Genomic DNA, 22,993 nt, shown 5'->3' with positions numbered 1-22,993 from the left:
CAAATATGAACTAATATTCTAGTCTGCAGAGAGTTCTGCTCATGTTTGGAGGAATTAGGGATTGCATAACAGTTTTATGAGACGAGTTTATAGCTGCTTGTTGGAAATGTGTTTTTAAACAGAGGATGTGTTTTATCTTTCTTTAGAACATATTTTCTTGATTTAACTGGTGGGATTTCTTATTTTTGGAATAATTTCAGCACTGCGGATCCAGGGCCCAAACTGTGTTGACCTTAAATATAATCCTGGCGTAGAGAATGTTGAAATAGTGAAGAAAAGTTCCGTTTTGTGTTGAAGACCAGGGTCAATAGAGAAATATTTCAGCTGTTATACTATCCTGGTTAAGAAGGCAAATGAAAGGCTTCTGTGCATCGTATTGATGCAATGTGACTGAATGAATGCAGATGCATTGTGATCAGAAGTCTGCTAAACTTGTGTTTGGAGGGGTGTGAATACAGAAGACAGAGAGCCTGTTTCTGGGAGAAGCCAACCACTGGTTATGGAAAGATTCCAGCAAATCACAGTAAAGTTATGCAACTAATCTTTATGGCTAGGACGTGGTACAAAATAAGATGATTTATCAGTTTATTCGGAGTTTCTGAGCACAACAGACATTAGTTGTTATTACCAGTGTCAGGTCAGGAAGAGGGACCAAGAGCTGCCTTAAAGGCTCAGACAAAAGTGTTACATGCCTACAATTCATGGCAGAATTTTGTATTATGTTAAATATTTGAATTTTCTGTTAGGCTCCTCTTTATTTAGCAGATATAACAGAGAAGCATATGGCCAAACCCAGGTCTAACAAAGAAAAGTGACTACAGTATCTGATAATATCTAAGACCTTATGCTCCTGTAGGACTGGAGGTAGTTCCCATGGAAAGCAAAATCTCAGATCTGTTTTTCTATTAATTTAATTGGGCAATGAGGAGGTGAAACCTAACCAGTGGCCTGTTTTCACTCCTGTTTGGAGATGGCCATTCATTTTCTTCATTCATTGCATGGGGAACTTAGGCTTTCACCCCTACGTTCTCTACGCCTAACAGAGGGGCACCAAAAAAATTAGGCATTATGCCCCCAAATCTGTAGGTTCCTGGCTCCTTAAATGGATACATACCTTAGCATAGGAATTCTTGAAAGTATAAACATATTATTGTCTCTCAAACTGTTGGCCAACTCTCATAGTTACTACTGGTCAGAGCCTAAGCTATAAAACTTCCAGCCCAAATGGGTTTAAACACAAAATGCCATGGGTGGATCTAGACTATACAGCTATGTTTTGGGCCACTTAGTCATACCCAGCCTGGGTGGTACGCCTACATGGTCCAAACGTTAACCCAAGCACCGACCCATGCTGCATGAGAATGGTCTGTGCTTGGGGTAGTTAGCCTCACTCAAGCATTTGGTATGAAAAATCTGTAGCACAACTGTTTTTTTAATTGGACGGAGGGGTAAGGGAAAGCACCATGTTCCCCTGTCTGAATACTATTATTTGAAATTATTTCTAGTATCTGAAAAATTATTTCACTAATATTTAGATAGCATTAATCAACCTTTTCCATCAATCGTTAAAAAAGACATAGTACAAATAATGTTTCATTTTTCAAGCTGCTCTGCTTCTTGAAATAAAAACTGATTCAGAGAAATGCTGAGATTTTTGAAAGAAGTCTAAAAACAATGGAGTCCTCCTGAAAAAACGATCTGTGGAATTTGTTCAGTTCCTTTAGAAAACCAGCCTCTGCCTTCAGACCTTTCTCAACAGTCTATATTTTTCCCACTCAATAGCAAAACAAGGGTAAAGGCTTTCCCAAGGGAAATCTGCTAAAGCCTGTTGCAACGTCTGTGAGGAGTATGGGTGCTGGTGGAGAGTGATACAGGGAGGAACTGTGCTGTCAACAACAGGAAGCTGGTGAAAAATGAGCGGTGCCCCTGGGGAGGTGAATGCAGAGCAGATGGCTATAATTGTGACTCACACTGTGACAACTGACAAGAGAAATTCTGCACTCTTGACACTTTAAAGATACCAAAAATACCAGAGAGCACATTCCATGGCTTCTTGAAGACTTCCATATCAAGGGAGCTGGTAGGGGAAAGCTCCAACTCCTCCTGTTTCCATCACTAAACAGCCCATAAAATTTGCCGTTGATAAGCTTCCAAGCAGCCAAGCATTCTAATACTTAGATAAGTCACTAATGTTAATAGAAACATTGAAGAAAAAAGAAGGAAGAGGTGCAAAGGGGATTCATGTGCAGGGCAGCACCAGTTGTTTTAGATACTGATCCTTTCAATTAAGGGTGGTTCTGGATAAGAAAGGGGAAAGTAACATCCTTGTTTATAAGCACTGATAGATCTTTTTAGTTTTTTTTTTTTTAAATCCAGAATGACTGCAAGCATTTTCCTGATGTATTTCACTTATTGCCCAGATACAGAGTTGCAGATTTATATTGTGCTGTTTTAGTGGAGTTACAAAAAGTCAAGACCAGAAACCATTCATAGTTGATTGCCAATTTTTTATTTTGGGATGAATGCCTGGCTTGGGTAGGTCTGCAGATGTCAACAGAGCTACCGCAGAAATAAGTTTTATTTGCTTGCTTGTGCAACTGCCTTAGTACCGGTGCTATCATACTTAGGGAATTTGTCCCTTGAATGTAGCCTCGTTGTTTCACGTGTACCCTAATAACATAAATCAGGTCCTTTACTTGGGACTCTGTGATCATTAATATCCAGCTCAGACATCATTGTTTTTCTTCTGGTACCATGCAAAAATGTTCCCTGGATATTTGGTGTGTGGGGGGGTGGGGTGGTGGAATTTCATAGTGTCAGAAATATTTCTGGGAGTGTCTCTTTCTCACTTGATGCAGATATCTGGTATTTTGGCATTCTCTAGTGCTTTTCAAATTGCTGTTATTTGTGAAAGTTACTTACAATGGAAAAGTGCATCTAGTCCCTTGGAGAGGCAGCTACACTGCACAACTGTTCCTCCTACAGCTGTTAAGCTGCAATTTGAAATTTGTTATGTGAGTAAGTGTTCATGCACTGAGGTGATGAGTTTGCTCAGGCAGGTCACAGAGTTCAGCATTTCTAAGTCCAGTCCAGAATTTCTGAGTTGGAGCTATCCTTATAATTTTGTTTTAATATTATTTTGCTTTATATCAGTTAGCTGGACTTTGCAATTTTTTTTTTCCTATGGGGTAAACCTGCTACATAGAGATACTTAAGATGAACCAAGTAAGTTACATACAGTACCAGCAGTACAGCCATAGTGTGGTGCTCTGCTAAGATTGGCTAATTTGCTCCATTAAGTGTCTCTGTAAATTGCAATACCTGTGGTAGTCATAGCATTTCACACTGTATCGTCTGGAAATCCCACTAAATACTCTTCCTCTCAGTATTGCTGTGTTACACTCCTGAGGTTACACCAATTGCTATGTTTTTCATCCAGTTCTTTTGTGTCACCCATGCAGCTAGAGATGAGAATAATTTAAATCCTTGTAGAGATTAGAACAAGAATTTCCCTTTGTAACTGCTCTCCCAGACTGACATTTGATGTATGTGCTAGCAGATATTTTCTATAATGTCAACTGTTATTGCCATTTTTAAGATTTTGTTACCTCTGTGAAAAGACCAGAGTTTACCACTAATTGTCATGAATCTACCAAAATACTTGTTTTGCCGTACTTTAGAATTTGTAAGTTGTATAACACGTATTTACATTAGGCCACATTTTCTAAAGTCATGAAACTTTTTTGTATCTAATCCACAAAGAGCTATGCAGACACATCTTATGAGTCTCCTAAGATACATAAACTCCAGCATCATTCTACGGTATCACCACTGCCAGGGAAGCCTATTCTAGTGCAAAGCCAAAGAGCAGGACCCAGGAAGCCCCCTACTTTCACCCTTGGCCTGAATTTCAAAGTTTATCTCTTGTGGTGTAATATTTTCCAGCTGATGGTAGTGGAGGGGAAGAGAGGCATGTACCACGTGGTCTTTCGTTCTTGAATCCTTGGCAGGGATTTTGAGACCACAACTCATCTCTCCTTTGAATTGCTATTTCTTGGAGAAGTTGTACGGTGCAGTGGAATTTCTTTCTTCTTTGTATCTGTGTTGGCTAAGGCAAGACAGAGGAGCTTGAAAAAGCTCGCCCTCCTCAAGGAACACTATCTGATTCGTAAGCATTCCTAGAGGTTAAGGCTGGTGACTATCAAGAAAGTAAATACTTCATGCAAGGGTAAGTCCTCTAATAGTGTTTGTGTTGAATAGCTGCCAGATCCCCATGTCAGGATGTCTGCAGTCATGGCTCTGATCTCACCATTCCTTCCTTGGCTGTTGCACAATTGTGTTGCATGTTTGTGGTAGGGTAGAAAGTTGGAGAGCCAGGCTATGAAACCATCTCAGGGAAGGAAGCCATGTTTTATTTTGGTTGCTTGGTTTGGATAAAAGCCTGTAGGAGATTGAATAACATAAAAAAAAACCATAGTGTGGCCCCATTCATGGAAACTCAACCTGGTCTTCTATACAGGTATGCGAAATATGAGGTTTAACAGCCAGGTTGGAAAAGGAAATGCCAATGAAAATGTGTTTGCTGGTGTAGTAGAAAACCTGATATGTATATGTGATAACTCATTACTTGTTCTACACGTACTCTCCCCTGTAGCTGTAGGGTCTGTTTGGCTTAGGCTTGTAGATGCAATGAAGGAACTGTTGGAAAACTGGTTGTGAATCTGCTCATCTGGTGGACCACTTCAAAGATTTTTGTAGCAGACAAGTGAGACAAAACAGTGACAAACAACAGGCAGTTCATGACAGAGGAAACCCAAAGATACTGCAAACTGTGAACTCAGCAGTGGAGAGAGAAGGGAAGAATATCGTAACTCCCTCCAGAGCTGAAGAATTTTGGGGACTCTCAGCATATATAAGTGTTGTAAGCCACTCCGGTTACAGAAATATGCAGTTCCTTAAAGAAGACAGCAGTTGACTTAGCCACAGAAACGTTGGTTAAAAGTAATATCCTGATTATGCTCGGTACCATAAATCTTTCTTAGATGATAACTTGTGCATTACTGCTGTCCAGCGAGAACAAGGTAAATTTCACAGAAGTCTAATTTTACTACTGAGAAATAGTAAGAGGTTGAGTTAATCTATGACCGTCATGTCATCTCACATAATAAAAAATGGTGAGCTGGTAGCAGTGCTCCAGGAGGATGTCAGTTCCACTTCCTAAACCAGGAAGTGGAAAATTATCCAGAGCAATAAAGAGCTTGTACAAATAATACTGGGGAAATCAGAAGTTAATCTGAACATCAGCTCACTCAATCTAATCAGTATGAATAGCTCCCTGCCAACTGCTCCATTACCTGAAACAGGGGTCAACCGATAAACATCAGTAAGTCCTCTCATAAAACAAAATAAAACAAAACAACCCACCAAAAAAAAAAAAAAAAAACCAACAAAAAACCAAAACACACACACAAAAACAACCCCAAGCCGGTAAATCTAAGAATCTCAAATTCCATTGTTCCTGATAAGCACTAACCAGTTCCTCATCTCTCATTTGCAGTTCATATCCTAAGCTATGTAGATTTGCGGTTAGAGATAAGGATACGAAAAGGTACGGTGATATTAATATGCATGCTGGAACCTGTTAGCCTCTTGCAGGTGGCTGTGCCTTGCATTGTAAATAGAGACGGTCAGTGAGTGTGCACGGGAACTTGGGATCTGGCCACATGCCATTTGTTTGACAACATTACCCCAGATGAGCATGTTCAGGGAAAGCAGTACAAGTCTTCTGAATGGAGAAACAGATGATTTAAAAGAAAGGGGGAGCAGAAAAGAAATAGTAGGAGCAAGAAGGACCTGCTGTATGTCTGTCCTGGCTTCTGGAGCAGGCTGAGAAAATCTGCCAGCTGAAGGCAGAAGAAGGGGAAGGGAGCAGCAACCCAAAGCTTTGGAAAAATGGCACCCAACTGCCGTCAAACCCTACAAGTCACATTTTGGTTCCTATACTGTGCTCACAGCTGCTAAATATTTATCAAATTTATAGTCAAGACAGTGTTTTTCCGCCCTTCCCTTTTAGCATAGGCAAGACTTTGCTGTCATAAAAAATAGAAAACAATCAAAAATGGCATAAAAATAGTATGCACTGAAAAATGGTTTCTAAATCACTATTCTGGTGTTTGAGTCAAACATTCATCTTCAGCGATTTATGCAGTATTTTGCCAAGTTTTTGAGAAGGTACAGGAGTTGTCTTTTTTTTTTTTTTCCTTTTCTTGGTAACTGAGAGAAAGAATGTTTGAGTCAGCTGTACTATATTGCAGAATTCTTCTTTACAACAAGTTAGAGTCTTCCCAAAGAAAATTCTTGTTTTCCATTCCACAGACTTGGTTTTTCTTCATGTTTTTTAGATTTACAGATAAACTAATAAAAACTATTCAAAGGTAAAATAGAACACAACCAATATAAAATCTCAAACATGCTTTTAAAGGTCACTGAAACAACTATATTTCATTTGAATAAATTTTTAATTTCAGTGTGTAGTAAATAAGCAGATTATTTCCTCAAACAAACCAAGGTTTTCTTAGCTTGTTTTCTTGACTTCAGATTTAGCTAATATTATGAACTGTAATTATCTGGAATGATATATCTTTTTTACACTCAAATTGTTATTTGCTATCACTTTACCTTTTTAGGAAAAAAAATAAAGCCTGTTTGAATGGCCACAGGTGAATTAAATTTAACTCAGTTCTATGACTGAGGGTAAAGGTCTGTCACCATTTGTTCTGGAGAAGAGCTGCTTGTAGCAGCTTGCATACACTTATATTTATAGAAAGACTACACTCAAATCAAAAGTAATTCAAAATTTCAGTGGAACCTATTCCTTTTAAGAAATGATATTGTGATTTTTGTCAAAAAGAAAAGAGAAACATATAAAATTGATTAATTTAGATCATTATTTGTGTTTTACTGTGATTTTGTGTTTCTCTGAGAGTTATCTTTTTTTTTTTTTTTTTCCCAAGAAGACCCTCTCTTCCCACTCTTAACTTTAAATGGGAGAATAATGGGGTGAGGGTTTTTTGTGTTTTTTTGTTTTTTTGTTTTTTTTTGTTTTTCAATTGAAATAAAGCAATGACGTAAAATATCTTATGCATCCTTAAAAAACAAAAGCACCTGCTATTGAAAGGGAAAGAATGGTCAAAAAAAAGAGAAGTGCAGTTAATGTACCACACTAAAGTATCATGGGAAATTTTCAAAGCCACAGATGAATTTATCTGCACCACTTCTGAGGAATATAAATGAGCTCTGTTTACTTTGATTTTCTGAAGTTTGAAATTTTCCTCCTTAATATAGGCTTGGAGGGGAAGTCTACTTGAATATATTAGAGACATATTGACGTTAACATGTTACCACGACCTAATATGACTAGGATAATAAAAGCCACTCATACAGTAATTTTCCACAGACAAACAGTCTACCACAGAATATTACCACACATTGTCAGCAAGAAGCAAGAATAGCTTTACATTACACCTCCACTTTTTATTTAATTACTTTTATTTCAAAATGGTCTTTAAGTGGATTTGGAGTCTGGGGATTTGTCCTAGGCAGGCAACATCATCTCTTTTTTCCCTCTGGTCTAACAGAACCTTTACTCCTACTATACTCCCTGTTGTGTTTGTTTATCACAAACTGTACTGGAAAATTAAGAGTTTATAAAAATGTAACACTGTGACTTCATGCATGAAATCACTACATAATTAGCTAAAAAATCTTTTAATCACACATGCCCCTTCTCCAAATATATACATGCATTGACACACATAGATTGATTCTCTTAAAAAAACAGCGTTCAAGAAGCTTTGCAGTTACCCCAAAATTTGACAACACCGTAGAACTAAAAATCCATCTAACTTATTAATGGATAACTCTTGCTCATCTCTGGGCCAAATTCATATGTTGTGCTGACCAATTTAATTTACTTAGATGATACCTATAATCTTATTCTAAAACCTTAGTTTTTTGTAAGGTCTACCGTTTTGTAAGGTCACTGTGGAAAGACAGTGAAAAGCGTTTATTGAAGTAATTGTACCTTAATCTAGTATCCATAAGGGAGTTTTTTTTTCCCCAAGTATTCTACTCTTAGTAGACCATCATCTTCCTTTATATTCAGTATTTTAAACTGTTTTGGAAAAGTACCTATGAAGTCAGAAATGCAAACTGCTTCTTTTTGCACTGTTTTGTTCTTATTTTCCATGAGATACCTGTCATGTATTCTTCCTGTACAGCGACTGATGCCATGTAACTTCAAAACAATAACCACGCTATTTCTTTTGTTCCAGTGACTCACTTTAGTTAGAAACAAACTCTGCAGTGTTAGTAGTTTCTCCTAAGGTATCACTGCAACCCCACATAATAAGGGATGTTAATTTGGAATTATAGAAAAACAGAATGATCAAAAATAACCCGTAGCTGATTGAATGAGCGACATGTAGAATCATCCTCAGGTCTGGATTCATCTGTCTGCTTTTTCTACAGATCAAGCTTGTGTTTTTTTTTTTTTTTGAGACGGTTCTTAACGCTTGAACAAATCCCTTTTTCTTCCCTTCGGTAATGTGGTTAACTGTCTGGAATGTGAGCCACTGGAAATTCTTCCCCACAGAAGAATCTCCATTAAGCTTTCAAACAGAGTTACTTCATCCTCACAGCTGCACGGATAGAAGACTTTCTAGTGCCTAAATACTTACTGTATATGTCATCCTTAAATTTAATTATTTTTTTTTTTCCCAGCCAGAGCTTTAGGAGCAGGTGCTAGCCTTTTGCTTCCTTTCTGCTTCCTCTGTGGGGAACAGGCTGGAAAGAGCCAACTAATTAGAAAATTCTACAGGGAAATTAATTCTGCAAACAGCTGAGGAATGGCATTTCGGTATAATGCTCACTTTGTCTGTCAGCAGAGCACTGGTTGGCTTGAAACGTGGCAGTTCTCCCAGATGTTACACATGTTGTGATGAGCCCAGAACTGCATCATACCTTGCCCTTTTACTAAAAGACGTGGTGCTCTGGAAGAGTAAATACTCTAAAACTAACCTCTTGGTCATGCTAAGTTTCTGTCATAAGGCAACAGCATGGTATTTTTACGTATGCTTGAAGTGTAGCAATGAACCAGATCGTTTTTAAGTGAGCTTAGTTCTAAATCTTTCCTTTCCTTTCATGTAGGCCTGATGGATGGGGGAGGAGGGTGAAAAGAGATGTACTGGACCACTCAGTGTGAAAGGGCTGGGTGGTGAAAGTCAGGCTTTTATATTGTACACATCTGAAAATATGTGCAGATCTGTAACATGCCTGAGCAAACCACTCAGTTTAAACAGTTGGTTGGTTATGTGCACATGAGAACAGTCAGATCTGCACACACAGGCTTCCCTGTTCGGAGACACTAATGGCTTACAACTGCAAAGACAGTCTGCTCGGAAGGAACCTGTTGTGAGACGTTCATGGAAACAGCGCTGTCTTGGAGAAGATGATGGCAGCCTACTTGTTTCTCAGAGATCTTGCCAGTACTGGTTTTGTTATCCTTAGTACTTCTTAGTTATGGACTAAAACCCCATTCAACCACTTGCTCTATCTTAAGTGATGTGCCAGATTCTCAATTCTCTTCTCATGGCAGCCACAGACCTTTGTGACCCTCAAGCCAAGAACACTGTAAAAACCTCAGACCTCCTCCCAACCGTATTCCTTATCTGTTCCTTTCAAAACCCCCGAATTTTTCTTCAAGCTATTCATAACATGAGGTAACCCTCATTGGCAGACTTCTCATGCACACCATTCTGAGATTGCCTAGGCATCCCTTGTCTCTGTCCTCCCAGGAGATGGCCCTGGGTTTCTCTCTGGTGTTCAGCTCTGCAGGAAGGTCCCCCAGACTCCAGATGTCTGGGAATTCACCCTGCATTTAACACAGAAAGAGGGACTTGTGAGGGCCTACTCAGTAATACAGAACTGCTTTTCTTATCTTTTTGGTTCAAACGCAATGTTGAAACTTGCAGTGTTATGAATACCTCTTTGTGTGGCAGCTGGTTCGTTTTTAGATATCTTATTTTCCCTCAGTGAGTCTTGTACTCTTGAGCGATGTTTTGTACTCTTTGTCACAAGTATCTGAATGCTTTTCTTTCCTCTGTCTCCTATGAACTAATTTGTCACAGCTAAGAATATAAAAAGTAGCACATTCATGTAAGTCTCATGGAGATATGTCACTTTTCTGCAGCTGAAGATTTTCCAGTACGTTTTCCTTTTTCTCATGTTTCTCATATTTGTTCTACTGTATCAGGATTCTTGACTATTTTTTTTTTGTTGTTGTTGTTGTTTGTCATTCTCCCCTCTGCTCCCACCCCCTTAGTTCTGTACTTCACAAATGTAGCAGTATTCTATATTCTATCCTGGTCAAAAATCTCACCTCTCTTCTTATCAGTCTATTGTCTCCAGCATAATTCCAGTATTTAATACATCACAGTGTTGGATTGTTCAATAGTGAACAATCTATATCCTACTTCCAGTTCATTGTTACCATGCGTAAGTTATTTAAGAATGACTTGATTGTGAACTTTTTTAAATAAAAAATCGTGCTATGCTCATCTTGAAATATGATCGTCTTCCAGCACTAAACACTAAGCTAACTAAAGGGCTTTGACTTCAAAAGGCTCATTTTCACAGATGAGGATCACTCTTACAGATGAGAATAACAGTATTCTATTATTATTTAAGAAAAAATGAGCCATTTTCTATACTTTCTAAATTTACCTCACCTGATAGCAATTACAATTTTCCTAGTGAGATGCAATTGCTTATGAAACAATTAAAATTAAATCACTGCAACTATTTATACCTTTTCCTTACCTAATTAATAATTAAAAAATGTCTTTGCATGCTTTGATTAATTTCTATAGTTGCATACAAATTGGAAGGACTAAAAGGTCTCTATCTCCATCTCCAAAAGAGATGCATGGACTCTCAGATGTCAGCAACTTGATTCTCAAGTCTCTTTGAGGTAGAGTAACCCTAATGTCTGCATATAGAAGATTTATTCTGCAGTCACATTTTCTGAATTAATTGACTTTTTGTTTTTGAAGTCCTAAATGCATCACTTCTTGGCAGTTTTTCAACGTGCGTTGTAATATATCTAATGTCTGTATTTTGGAAATTTGTCACATGGTCCATGTTTAACATGAAGGTCTGTTTGCATTTAAAACAATAACACAATTACATTTAAAATTATTATTATCACAGATTCTTCCCAGAATTATATGTTTTATCATGGAATACTTACTAATTACAGAAGCACTGTCAGCTGAATTTTTTAAAGTGATTGTCAAATAGGAAATGGAAAAAGTGTGCTGTTTATTGCAGGTAAATATCTAGCTAAATAGCTGTTATATACTACCTAGATAGAAGCTCTTAGTGATTTCATTTATATTTACTGTCATCCAGATGTTCAAAACACTGACCCAGCTGGCATGGAAATTTCACTTTTTTTCAACTTATGATAACGGATTAAATCATAAAAAAGACTCATATTACATTTGTGGAGATTCACTGGGATGATTTCTGTTAAATGGATTTTTAGACGGGATTTTTTTTCCCCAAAGTTCAACAAGAGTCAAGATTGTATCTGTGTGTGTTTAGGAGCCAAAAAGCATCAGTAAAGGAGAAAGACACATCTGTCTGTAGAAGCTGTTGAATAATTGCATGTTTGCATCATTTGCTTGATGGTACATTTGCTGGTGAATCTTTATGAGTTCTTCTATAGACTGCAACAACATTAGAGGATGTTTTCATCTGGTAGCCATAGAAAGCCCAAGAGGGATTAAGCTAGAAAGAAGACACCTCCTTGTTCTGGGGGCATGGGTGTGTGTGGGGATGTAGGGATGACAAGGAGGCTGGGTGAATGGGGCAGTGAATAAAATCAAAACAAAACAAGACACAAAACACCCCACAAACCCAATCAACTTTTCAGTTAATTAAAATGTTTCATCATGTTCTAAACAAAATGCTTGTGTCCTTTGGAGTAAAGTGAAATGCCTTGTTTTGTCTTTGTATGTTCAAGAGAATTGAGTTTTCCTTTTGGTTTCAATAGGTCTACCCTTTGAAAAATATAAATTCTATTTCAAAATGGTAATGCTGGCTTAAGGAATCAAAACTCCTATTTGTCTACTTATTTCCACTTCAAAGTAAAGTAATTAATTTACCCTGGTTTTGGGAACAAATGTACTCATTCTCATGGACCTGAGTTTGCAAAGGGTTTAGTCTTTCTCAGACGCTATTATTCAATTAATTTTGTTGTCATCAAGAAATTTCATTCATCTTTAGCTATAATACTTCGGTTTGGAAGGTTTTTATTTTGGGGGGGTGTGTGGGGGGGGGCAGTATGTTTTTGTCACAGATCTTGCAAAAGTTAATAAATACAACCAATTTGATTTACAACTTGTTTTGCTTGGACAAGTTTATGAATAGCAATGCAGTATGTGTTTTTAATTAAATTCTTTCTTTCCTCCAAGGATGTCACTATCCAAAACAAATTGAGAGTTTTGTTTAGAAAGTTTACTCACACCTTGTATTATTATGTATACTCTTGAGACAAACTTGCATCTGGGGTAGATATTTGTAAGAATGGTTTCTAAGGTTCAGAATGGAAACTTTTAAACTTTCGTGCTGTCCATTAGTTTTGATATATGCCTTGCCTAATACTGCATTGCAGTATTAATATACTTTATTTTCCATAATAGATACCACTCTGCAAAATCTAAGCCTTTTCTTCATGAAAATTTGCAACAGCTGCAGATAACACTCCTGAATGAATTTCTAAACTGTTCATACTGAACAACATTCATAAACCATTTTATCTACTACACATTTTCCTTTAGCTGCTCTAAAAATGTGTTACTAATTTCTCTAAAGTCCTATCATTTCATTATTTGTAGGTCTGGCCTGGAAAGGAAGGAAGGACAAGACAGTGAGAGTGAACCAACGTTTTATCGTATTGAAACTCCTGTGTTATTCCAGTGAGTCAGTTTTACTTCTCACCTGACTGCAGTGCTGTCCATTGCATCTACTCAGAAATGAAAGGCTACATCATCTTTACTGCTGCTTCACATGACGTAGTACAGATGAGAAAACAGGTACATATTTGTCAGCTTTATTCTCTGACCAAAGGCTATGAGTAGTGTGCCACCTTTCCCAAACACCAGGCTTGGTTGGGGGTGGACTTGTGTACGAGACAAGACATGTTAACCTTCTTCTTACGGTGTCTCTTCTTTTCTCTTCTTCCGCTTGCAGAAATAATTCCTGCCTCAGATATAATGCCTTGGGAGCTCTGGGGACAGGCAGCTTTAGACGTTGGAAATTTTATAGGTCTGCTGATCTTAGCTACTGAGGAGACTTTTGCAAATATACCTTCAGATGACACACACGCAGAGTAAATCCCTTCAGAACCTCACTGATGTTTTTGAAATAGTGTGAAAAGATACATGTCAGTGGTACAAAGAAATGAGGTGAAGTCATTTCTCTTTGAGTCGGGTAAGCAGATCTTAGCAAACACCTCTTCTTCCTCACATCAGTTCATGGTGTCTTGTGTTACTAATATCAATGCACATTTGTTAGCCTTCAGAACTCTCCTTAGATAGAAGATTTGGCAGTCATAGCTATTAGATCTTCTAAATGTGAACAAGAGTGGATACCTTATTATTTATCTGTTGTCTAACTGATAATTAGGTTATGCAGTTGTTCTTTATCTAAATAGAACATAGAAAAGCAAGAGTGTTTCACCAGGTTTTTTACCTTACTTTTAAAATTTTCTTAGTTTTAATTGATCATATACTCGTTCCATTGTATTTATCAACAATATCCAGAAAAACAAGAATTTATTTGTGCTGAGGATTAATTTAAGGATGCTATTTAAACATCTTCACCTTGTGGCCATAAAACCATTCTAGTAAACTCATCTAAGGGCCTGCTGTTGCCATAAGGGAAGTGTGTTGGTGTGGCTAAGGGTACCATGTCAGGGCCCCATGTGAGTAAAAAGCAGAGATTTCCAAAACAGACCATGATTCTTTCGCCATTGATCAGTCACATTTTTATTGTTGGCTCTCACAAAGCAAAGTTGGGCCAGTCCTGACTGCTTCTAAAAATCTCATCCTTAATTCCATCCTTCTTAAATGTCAACCTGTCTGCCTTCTTTGCAAATGTTGGAAAAACACCCTGAAATCTCTGTCCCTCAGCCCCAGTCTAATAAAAAAGAAACAAGCTTCTTTTTTTTGCTTGTGTGGTATTTGTTTGATTGGTAGTTTTTTTGGTGTGGATTGTTTTTTTCTTGGGGAGGCGGGTGGGAAGGAGGAAGTTAGGCCATCTATCAAAAAAAAAGAGTGGAAATTAGATGAACATCAAATGATTTTTGACACTTTCAGCAAATTGAAAAGTTTTCAAAAGTTTGTTCACAAATACTGTTGTGTAAGCATCCACTTGGTCATTGAGTAAGTGGGTTTCTTTCCAGAAAGGGAGGAAAAAAGATCACCAGTTGGTAATATTAATCCTTTCTACTAATTTTTCTTTGTCTATGAGTCCCAAGATGTTTGGTGTATACGCTGGGCTGTTTGTTAGCTGGGCTGTTGCTGAGGAATTAGAAAAAGCTGCAAGTCTTACATTTTGATTTACATAGTCAATGTTTCAGTGACTGACTGATTACTTCTCATTCTGTTCCATTCATAAGATTACGCCATATTCAGTCATGCAGGATTTGTCCAAAGTTGACATCTCCTTTCATTCCTAAAAGCTTTGGTTTGGAATGGAATGAAGTCAAATACAGGAAGGAAATTATTATGGAAACTCTAAGAATTTGAGACCTCAGCTATCACCAGACACAACAAAACATTTCCTCCTTTTATTGGAAGGCATGTAATTACTGATCAGACAAAAATTGCCAAGAAATATTTCAAGAAGGTATTTGGCTTCTGAAAGCTAATTCTGTCCTCAGAGTACTTGCCAGACATAAACAAGAGAGTCGCATTGTGATATTTTTTCTTACGTTAAGAGAAGTTATATATATATATTTTTACATCAAACAGTAAAATTTTGGAGCTCAGGCTGTTACTGTCTCTTTCAAGGGACCCTATTGAATGTTTTTACACCCTCAAAAACTGCTTTATTAAAAGAAATGTAAGCTCCAAAGAACATTGGTATACTAATTGTTTTCATTGAAATGGGTAAGATTATGATGGATACACCTGATTACAATATCAGAGTCTAGGAATTTTAAGATATACTCAGCTTCCTGAAAAATTTAAGCTATCCACAAATCAAAGTAATTTTCAAATACATCATGTAAAAGACAAATAGATATACCCACATGATGCTCACACAAAGAATTTTCCAAGTTAGTTGGAGGCAGTTAAACATGGCACTGGTTGCATATGTTTATTCTTTGCATGATAACAGTGTTGCTTTTCAGCTGGAAATAATGAAGTCATGCATAGGATATTTGCATATCTAAAACTTAATCATAAATTAGACTTTAATAAAGCCTTTTTCAAAATTTTATTGTGATTTTTATTATCAGTAAAAATTATATATTGTACACAAGAAAATCAAACTAACAACAATATTCTTTTGCTAGTGTGACACAACAAACTCACGTAAGTAAAAACATAGAGTATTTACTGCACAAAAAGAAGAAAATGTGTTGGGGATGGACAACAGTCATTCAGAAAATGTTAGCACAGGGGAAAACTAAGAAAAGTTAAGCCTTTCAGCTATTCTTAACTAATTTCAGTAAGAGTCACTTTTTTTTTTTTTAAATATAGCTGATTATTGTTTGCACATGCATCTTAATATCTTAAAAATTATCTTAAAGAATGTTAAGTGAAAGCTAATTCTAATTAACAACTACTTAATTGGTTGACATTTGAAGGGAGCAGCTTTACATGCAAGAAGCACAGGGCTAAATCTGCAAAGAATACAGTGCTGGCTAGTGCAACTCCTAACTTTAAGGCATCCTGCCAGCTAGCAGGAATTTTCATTTCAAGATTAGGCATATCTGTTCCTTAATGAATGGAGGGGAAGAGCTAACTCAGCTCAGACTAATGTCACTAGAGACCAGCAAGCTGAACTCTTCCAGAGAAAAACAGTGAGATGTCAGCTGTATCCCTCAGAGTAAAGCATTTAACTCTACTTAGGTTTCTCCACTGTGAATCTGGTCTTCGAATTAAACATCTCCAAACTGGGCAAAGGAAATCCCATCCCAATATTTAATACGTTCACCTGTGTGGGGCCCTGTTTTCAAAAATCCTTTCTGCTTTATCTTGAAAACATATTTATCTGCTTTCCAAGTTCTTTTTACTGATATTTTTTCAGTTGGTATTTATTGCATGCTTTGAGAGACGAGGAGAGGAGTGCAGTTGATCAATCAGTTTGATAGTTAGTTAGATATTCCTTGGCAGAGGGGTGAATGGTATTGAGGTTCCTGGTGCAATGAACATTTTATTTATGCAGAGAAGTACTTCAGCAGGAGAGGCTGGTACCTGATAGTAAATACTGCCAGGATTACTGAGGGACAGCTCTGTCAGTCAAGTAAATTAGTGCAATCAATCAGTATTCAAACGCAGAGTAATATATATATATATATGGAGACAGAGTATCAAACCGGAGAACTAAGCGTATCATCTTTCTTCACATACATCACAAATAAAACAGGTATCAGTAGAAAGGACAAAATAACAGTATGTACCTCCATCTTTTCAGACCTTTTTTGGTTAAATTCAGAAAAATAATGAAAGATGCCATTTTCTGATGAGAAAAACTTCTTTATTAAGATGAGTAAAAGGAAAAAGGTAAAACCAGCAAAATCCTTTAATCTGCATACTTCTTAAGGGGAGCATAGAGAAAGCCACGTGTGCGAAATAACAGAGAGAGCAGATTGTTTTGTCTCTTTCTGCATTGAGTTGAGCCGTAACCACCTGGCAGAACAAGGAATCACTGCTAAGCCAAATACACAACACATGGGGAAGCAGCATTCTCCTGCTATTTCACGAGAGAGTAAATAGTTTAATGTTTAAGTGAACATGTGGCTGGAGGGGTACCCTTCCACGTTGCCCTGGAAGAATTTGCAATGAGATTTCCAGCAGGAAACTCAAATGTTAAGCAGATGTATTTTCTTTCAGACCTGAGTTATTGGACTCTTTAGTTTTAGGTTCAGATCAGTAGAAAATCTTCACTTTATCTGGTTTAACATTTTTAAAACAACAGTCACAAAACAATGACTTCTCAGCCCCATTGACAAAGACTGGAAGTTGCTGGAAAGGTCATGCAGATCTGTGTTTCCCCAAGGGCACGCAGACTGCTCATTGAATCTGCTTGGTTCTCTCTCTCTCGCATTGAACTTTTAAAAAATCAAAACAAAACAAACAAAAAAAAAGAAACTCAACCCCTAAAAGCAAGTAGCACTCCTGCTCAGAGGATGTTTAAGGGAATTATTCCAACTTGATCTTTCTCCTACTTACTTACCCTCTATGGGAGGAAATATTTATGGAGGAAGCAAACTGAGAAGGATCACAAAGATCCTGCCCCATAGATTTCCTGGTGTTATTCTATAGAGGAAAAGGCAAAAGTTCTTTCCTCAAATTCCTTTCCCTATGTGAACAGGGGGAAGAATATTGTCTTTTGCTAACATTTTGTTTTGCTCATTTGCTATTATCTTCAAAACATGTTCTATGAAGATGCAATTTATTAATCATGGCAATGTTGTGTCCTATGACAAAAATGATCCTTTGGGACTATATTTGTAATATGTGCTGAAATGTATTGTTTCCTAAGTGGCCTTATCTCTAACTCAGTCTTTGTGTGCTTTGGAAGACCATTTGGCAAACTCTGTGCAAGGAAGTAATTTATTTATCTGGCTGCATTAAGCATGAAATCAATTTAAGATTAATTGGGATTTCCAGAAAAGTGATGTGAAAAACCCTAACCTAAGTTCTTGGCTTTGGAAGAAGTAATTAGTAAGTACTGCAAGAACCTCAGTGACCACGCAATCGGATATCCTTTAGCGGATCTAGAGGAGCAATTTAAGGAAGTGTTGTCCCCAGCTTTCCGTTCCTACTTCTCCGCTTGTTGTTACTTTCTCAGCAGTTTAGATGTGGTGTGTACCCTAGCAGGTTGAGTCCCTGTCTCTTCCTCTTGTTGCTCCATGGTTGTAAAAATGTTGTAGAGGGGATGCAACACAAGTTGAGGCAAAACTCCAGCTGAGATTGACTTCAGTTCCAGAAGGTTCAGGATCATACCAAGAATTTAGACAGGGGTTATTGAGAATGTACTGCTAAGTCTTTGCCAAGTGAAGATACAGTTCAGAAGCACTTATTTCAAGTTGTTTTCAATATAGTGAATAATCCGCGCAATTTTATTTCCAGCTTAGCAGGCCATTGGACATTAGTAAACTGTTTAATCTACATAATGTGATACTCTATGATCCATTAGTGAGCTGAGAGACAAAAAAAAAGCATGTGTAAAAAAAAAATATCCTTAAAGATAGGCCAAGGTTGTTTGTATTTATTTAAATGATATCCAAATAGTGTTCTAACTAAATATGTTAATAATTACAATGAGCAATAAAACTCTAGGAAGAGTTACATTTACTGGCAAGCTTTATTCTGCTTCAGTGTTGTGTTTGACACAATTCCATAACCTCTTCCCTTCAATAAATGTCAACTGCTTTGTTTTATTTTTTAAATTTCTTATATGTCTTAGCTGTGAAGAGAGACAGTGCATGAAAATTGTCAGGGACATATCACGTTTTGCATTTCCATGCTCATGGTTTTTGTTAGGGTTTTGTTAGGTTTTGAAAGGCCAGAGAAGACGCTGCAGGAAGACGTTCAAGCAACAATAAATAAGGAAGTTCTTTCCAGCTCAATGTCTTGAAATACTTTAAAAGCTTTATTCAAAAGGCCTTGTTATGACCAAGGCTGGTAGAGGAATATGAATAATATTTCCACAATAAATATTTTATTTTTTATGGTAATTTCTCTGAAAACCGCCAATGGAGAAGTGGGGGTATTTGATGACAACACATATTTAAAATATGCTATAAAGTTATCTAATTGCAGAAGATGATGACAGTTCTTGCAGATCCAGACCAGTCAGGAACTGCTGCAGCCAGATGAAAAACCTTCATTACTTTTACTCTGAAGCTCAATTAGTTAATGAAAGACTCTCTGTGATACAGTAGTATCTGACACAAAGGACCAGTCTCAAAGGCCTTTGAAATGCTTTCTGCTCACATGTCCTTTGGAAAGTAGAATAAAATGTTAAAACAAGATCTTTCCGGTAGTTCCACAAAAGCTGCAGGGACCTCCCTACCCACAACTGTCTGGCTTTCAGTGCTCCTTTCTGTGACTGGTCTTTTGTTTATAGGGTACTAGAGACATTTTTGCTGACCATGTGATTTGTGAACATTATAAAATGACTGAATCATAATCCATCTCTGATCAAGAAAATGGAAAGTATCCTGAACCTTCTCTAGGGCTGAAACTGAGTGTGAACGAGTCACAGAAAGCACCAAGTGTGGTGAATATTTGTACCCTGCCTCCCAGTGCTTGGTACAGGACAAGCAGAAAAAGACAAATCAACAGCTTTCATTTCTGTGTGTGGCTACATGGTTATTGATACAGAACCTCTAGCTGCAGATGAAAAAATGTTTATTTTGAAGCATAAGTCGAGAAAGATGGAGGTGGCCCTAAATAATCCCTTACCCTACACATCTTGGAAGAAACTAATAAAATAATGATGTGCAATTTTGCACGAGCATGAACTGAGATCCATACAGAGAATGAAAAGCAAATGAAACTCATTGTGATGAGTGAAATTGGGTTAAGGATAAAGCTGTCCCTGAGTGTCTTCCTTCTAAGGTCAAGACTGACAGAAATAAGTGAAGCTAATAAACTTAATCCAGCGTTAACAGTATTTCCAGTGGCCATTTCAGAAAATATAAACACATTAAAGACCAGCCAGAAACCTAATCTGCTCAGCAATCACAGATGTCTCAGTTGTGTGTTGAAGACATAGCAACATAAATTGCTCTTGAAATTACTCTCTTTCAAGTCATATGCTCTAATGAGCTATATTTTTAAAAGACTTCATACTAGTAGTACAAGAACTTATTCCAGACAAGGACTTAGCTTGGGTTTATGTTAGCATATAATTTGTAAAAGTTTTAGTTAAGTTTGTAATAAACATGCCTCACTGAGACTTGCAGACATTATAGGAAAGAAAACCCTACTTCTAACTTTCGGCTACTTGCTTTGATTCAGATGTCATTGTGGTATATTTGTTAAGTGAGCTTCCAAACTCCAGAGAAGTGATGAATTGTTGTGTAACTAAGACCAGAATTTCCAAAGGAGCCTCATCTTTTTAGAAACTTTCTTTTGATTAAAGATTCTTGACTTCCAATATAAATATTAATCAGATTCTTAGATTGGAAATTATACTAATAGGAATATGAAATGTGTAATTCAGGGCTTTGAGCCTGAGCTGGCATCCTCTTACACACCTGTGGAGAGTTTCTGGCTGTGTGCTGTGAACAAGCCAGAGCTTGATGCGGCTGTGCTACACGGAAGGATTTCCCTGAGACACCAAAGACCAAAGGAAAGTAAACAGAAGCTGCTCTGCCCTCGACCCACGCCGCAGGAGGGGCGTTGCCGCTGCGCATGAACAGTCTGTGAACAGTGCCCTGCAGCCAATCACCATAGTGGGGGGGGATGAGTGACTGTAAGTGTAACCAATTGTAGCCTGCGCTTGCCGCATGGCCTTTTGGTATAGAGTATATAAGGCTTGGAAAAACGTGGTCTCGGGGACATTGATATTCAGTGTTGTTAAGAGTTCATTAAAGAGTATGGATGGTAAATTCACATTGAATTAGACTCCTTACTCTCGCCCGGCCGGCCCGTTCGATCAAAGAGCTTATGCCGGTGTCTGGATTCGTCGAATTTATTATTGCAACACACACCCACTGGCATCGATGAAATTTTAGGATGTACAGAAAGTACAAACTGAAGTCTTAGAAAGAAATACTTTGGGAATAGTTATATAAATATGACAAACAGAAAAGAAAAATATCATTATGCGTGCTGGTCATCAGTCTTGAAATCACTACTCTTCTCAGGCCATTTTTGATATGCTTTAGAATAATAGAACCATCATTATTTTTCCAAGCCTTTTCAACTTGTGGTAAGAGATAGTTTCCCCTCTGTTAGTCGCACAACCTAAAAGCTGGTCTGTAATCTCAGTTTAGCTACATTTGGAAAGCAGTCTTGTTTGTAAATAATGAACGGAAACCAGGCAGGAACTTATTTACCAAGTTTCTACATAGAAGCATTTGGTTTTTCCAACATTGCTCTGTTCTCTAGACTGAGCAGCTTCGCTGCACTGGATAAAGTTTTTGAATCCTTCAATATACATGTTTATCATTGGTACAATTCAGGAGCTTAAAAATTAAAGCATGCATTAATGCCTTTGAAAACATCTTCTAGAAAACACTGTGATATTGTACTCTGTGTGTGTGTGTGTGCATGTTCTGTCTTTGTTATTATTTAAAACATGTACATGTTTTGGTCAAATTTGCTCGTGATATTTAGACACCAATCAAGTTCTGAATGGGAGAATCTATTGCACTGAAGAGCCAACACATTAAATAATTTAAAGGTATGTTCCTTGTTCTTCAAAAATGAAGCTTCGTCTATTACTTAACTATCCAGGTAGCTACTGTTCGAAGGTTATAGACAATCTTGAATTAAGTGAAAAAAAGTTGTTGGTGTAAATTAAATAATTATTTATTTATAATAAATGGTGGCTTTTAATAATTAATAAGAAGTCTTGTGTTCATAGGTTTTTCACAACATAGTAAGTAATGAAAACAAAACATTGATTATTCAACATACAAAAGCCAATTTTAGGAGTATAACAGATGGAAAGTAACAGAGCCAGAAGAGGGTGAATATTTTTTAAACGCTACGTGATCACCTAATTAAACTGAGTGGATGAAATATCAGAATTCACCAATGCTCAGGTTAGTTAGGTTCTGTTCTCATTGACAATGGTGTAATAATGCAATTTCTCTTTTCCTATATGTACACACTGTTTGGAAAACTATTCCTGAAATTAATTTGGAGAACCAGTGCTGAAATTAATTAATAGCATCTCAACCATGCATTCAGACAGCCCAAAAGTATAGCGTGACTTGAATGATCAGTTACACATAACAAAGTGATTATGGGGCAAACAGAGCAAAAGTCCTTCTAACTTGCTGAGAATTTACAAGCATTACCTTGTTAACCTTTGTCTGCTGGGCACAACCAAACCAGTAAACACAGAAGAATGGCAGGAAGGAGAGTGGGAAGAAAACAGAATGACTGGCATTTTCATTATTACAGTGCTTGATAAAGCTGGAAGTAGTTCCACACTCTCCAAGTCCTATTCTCAAAAGACTATATTCTCTCCCTAAAAAAACAAATTAATTTAAAAAGCCTTTAAGAACAGCACTGTGGACTGTGTGTATGTATACATATATGTGTCTCCATATATGCCAAACTGCTTTTTCTTTGAGATGTTTCAGCATCCTTGATGCTGGATACAACTTTGTTTTAAATCACCTCCTTCATGGTTTTTTCAGTGAAATCAAGGCATTACTTTTTCAAGGTGTTTTCCACTAAACAGCCAGGCAGAGGTTATGTCATAAGCAGAGCCAGCCAATTCCTGCCTAAAATGTGCAGGGCGCACCCACCGCTGGCACTTGCTCTTTGCTTTGCTTCCTGTAGCTGACTAGATACCAAAAAAAAGACCTAGTTGTATTCAGGTTTTCCACCTAAGGTCTGAAACAGATGATAATTTGGTAAATTCAGGGAAAATTAAGTGATCAAGAATCATCTGTAGTGTCTTTTCTGATTATAATTGTAGTTAGGCTTTCCATTTTCTGGGAGAT

General features: G+C 37.3%; 1 long non-coding RNA gene across 1 annotated transcript in view; it reads left to right on the top strand.

Annotated features, from left to right (window-relative positions):
• LOC139827942 (uncharacterized) overlaps positions 1 to 14,328 on the top strand; it is a 98,125-nt gene extending 83,797 nt beyond the window's left edge. The window contains exons 2-3 of the long non-coding RNA XR_011739082.1: positions 12,960 to 13,157; positions 13,315 to 14,328. This is a non-coding gene — a long non-coding RNA (uncharacterized lncRNA). The remainder of the gene's footprint in view (positions 1 to 12,959; positions 13,158 to 13,314) is intronic.
• Positions 14,329 to 22,993: the final 8,665 nt, after the last annotated feature.

The sequence above is a fragment of the Patagioenas fasciata genome, chromosome 4 (assembly GCF_037038585.1).
Source record: "Patagioenas fasciata isolate bPatFas1 chromosome 4, bPatFas1.hap1, whole genome shotgun sequence".
In the NCBI taxonomy this organism is placed as follows: domain Eukaryota; kingdom Metazoa; phylum Chordata; class Aves; order Columbiformes; family Columbidae; genus Patagioenas; species Patagioenas fasciata.
Note: the sequence above shows the minus strand (reverse complement) of the source record. Positions and strands in the feature narration are given on the sequence as shown.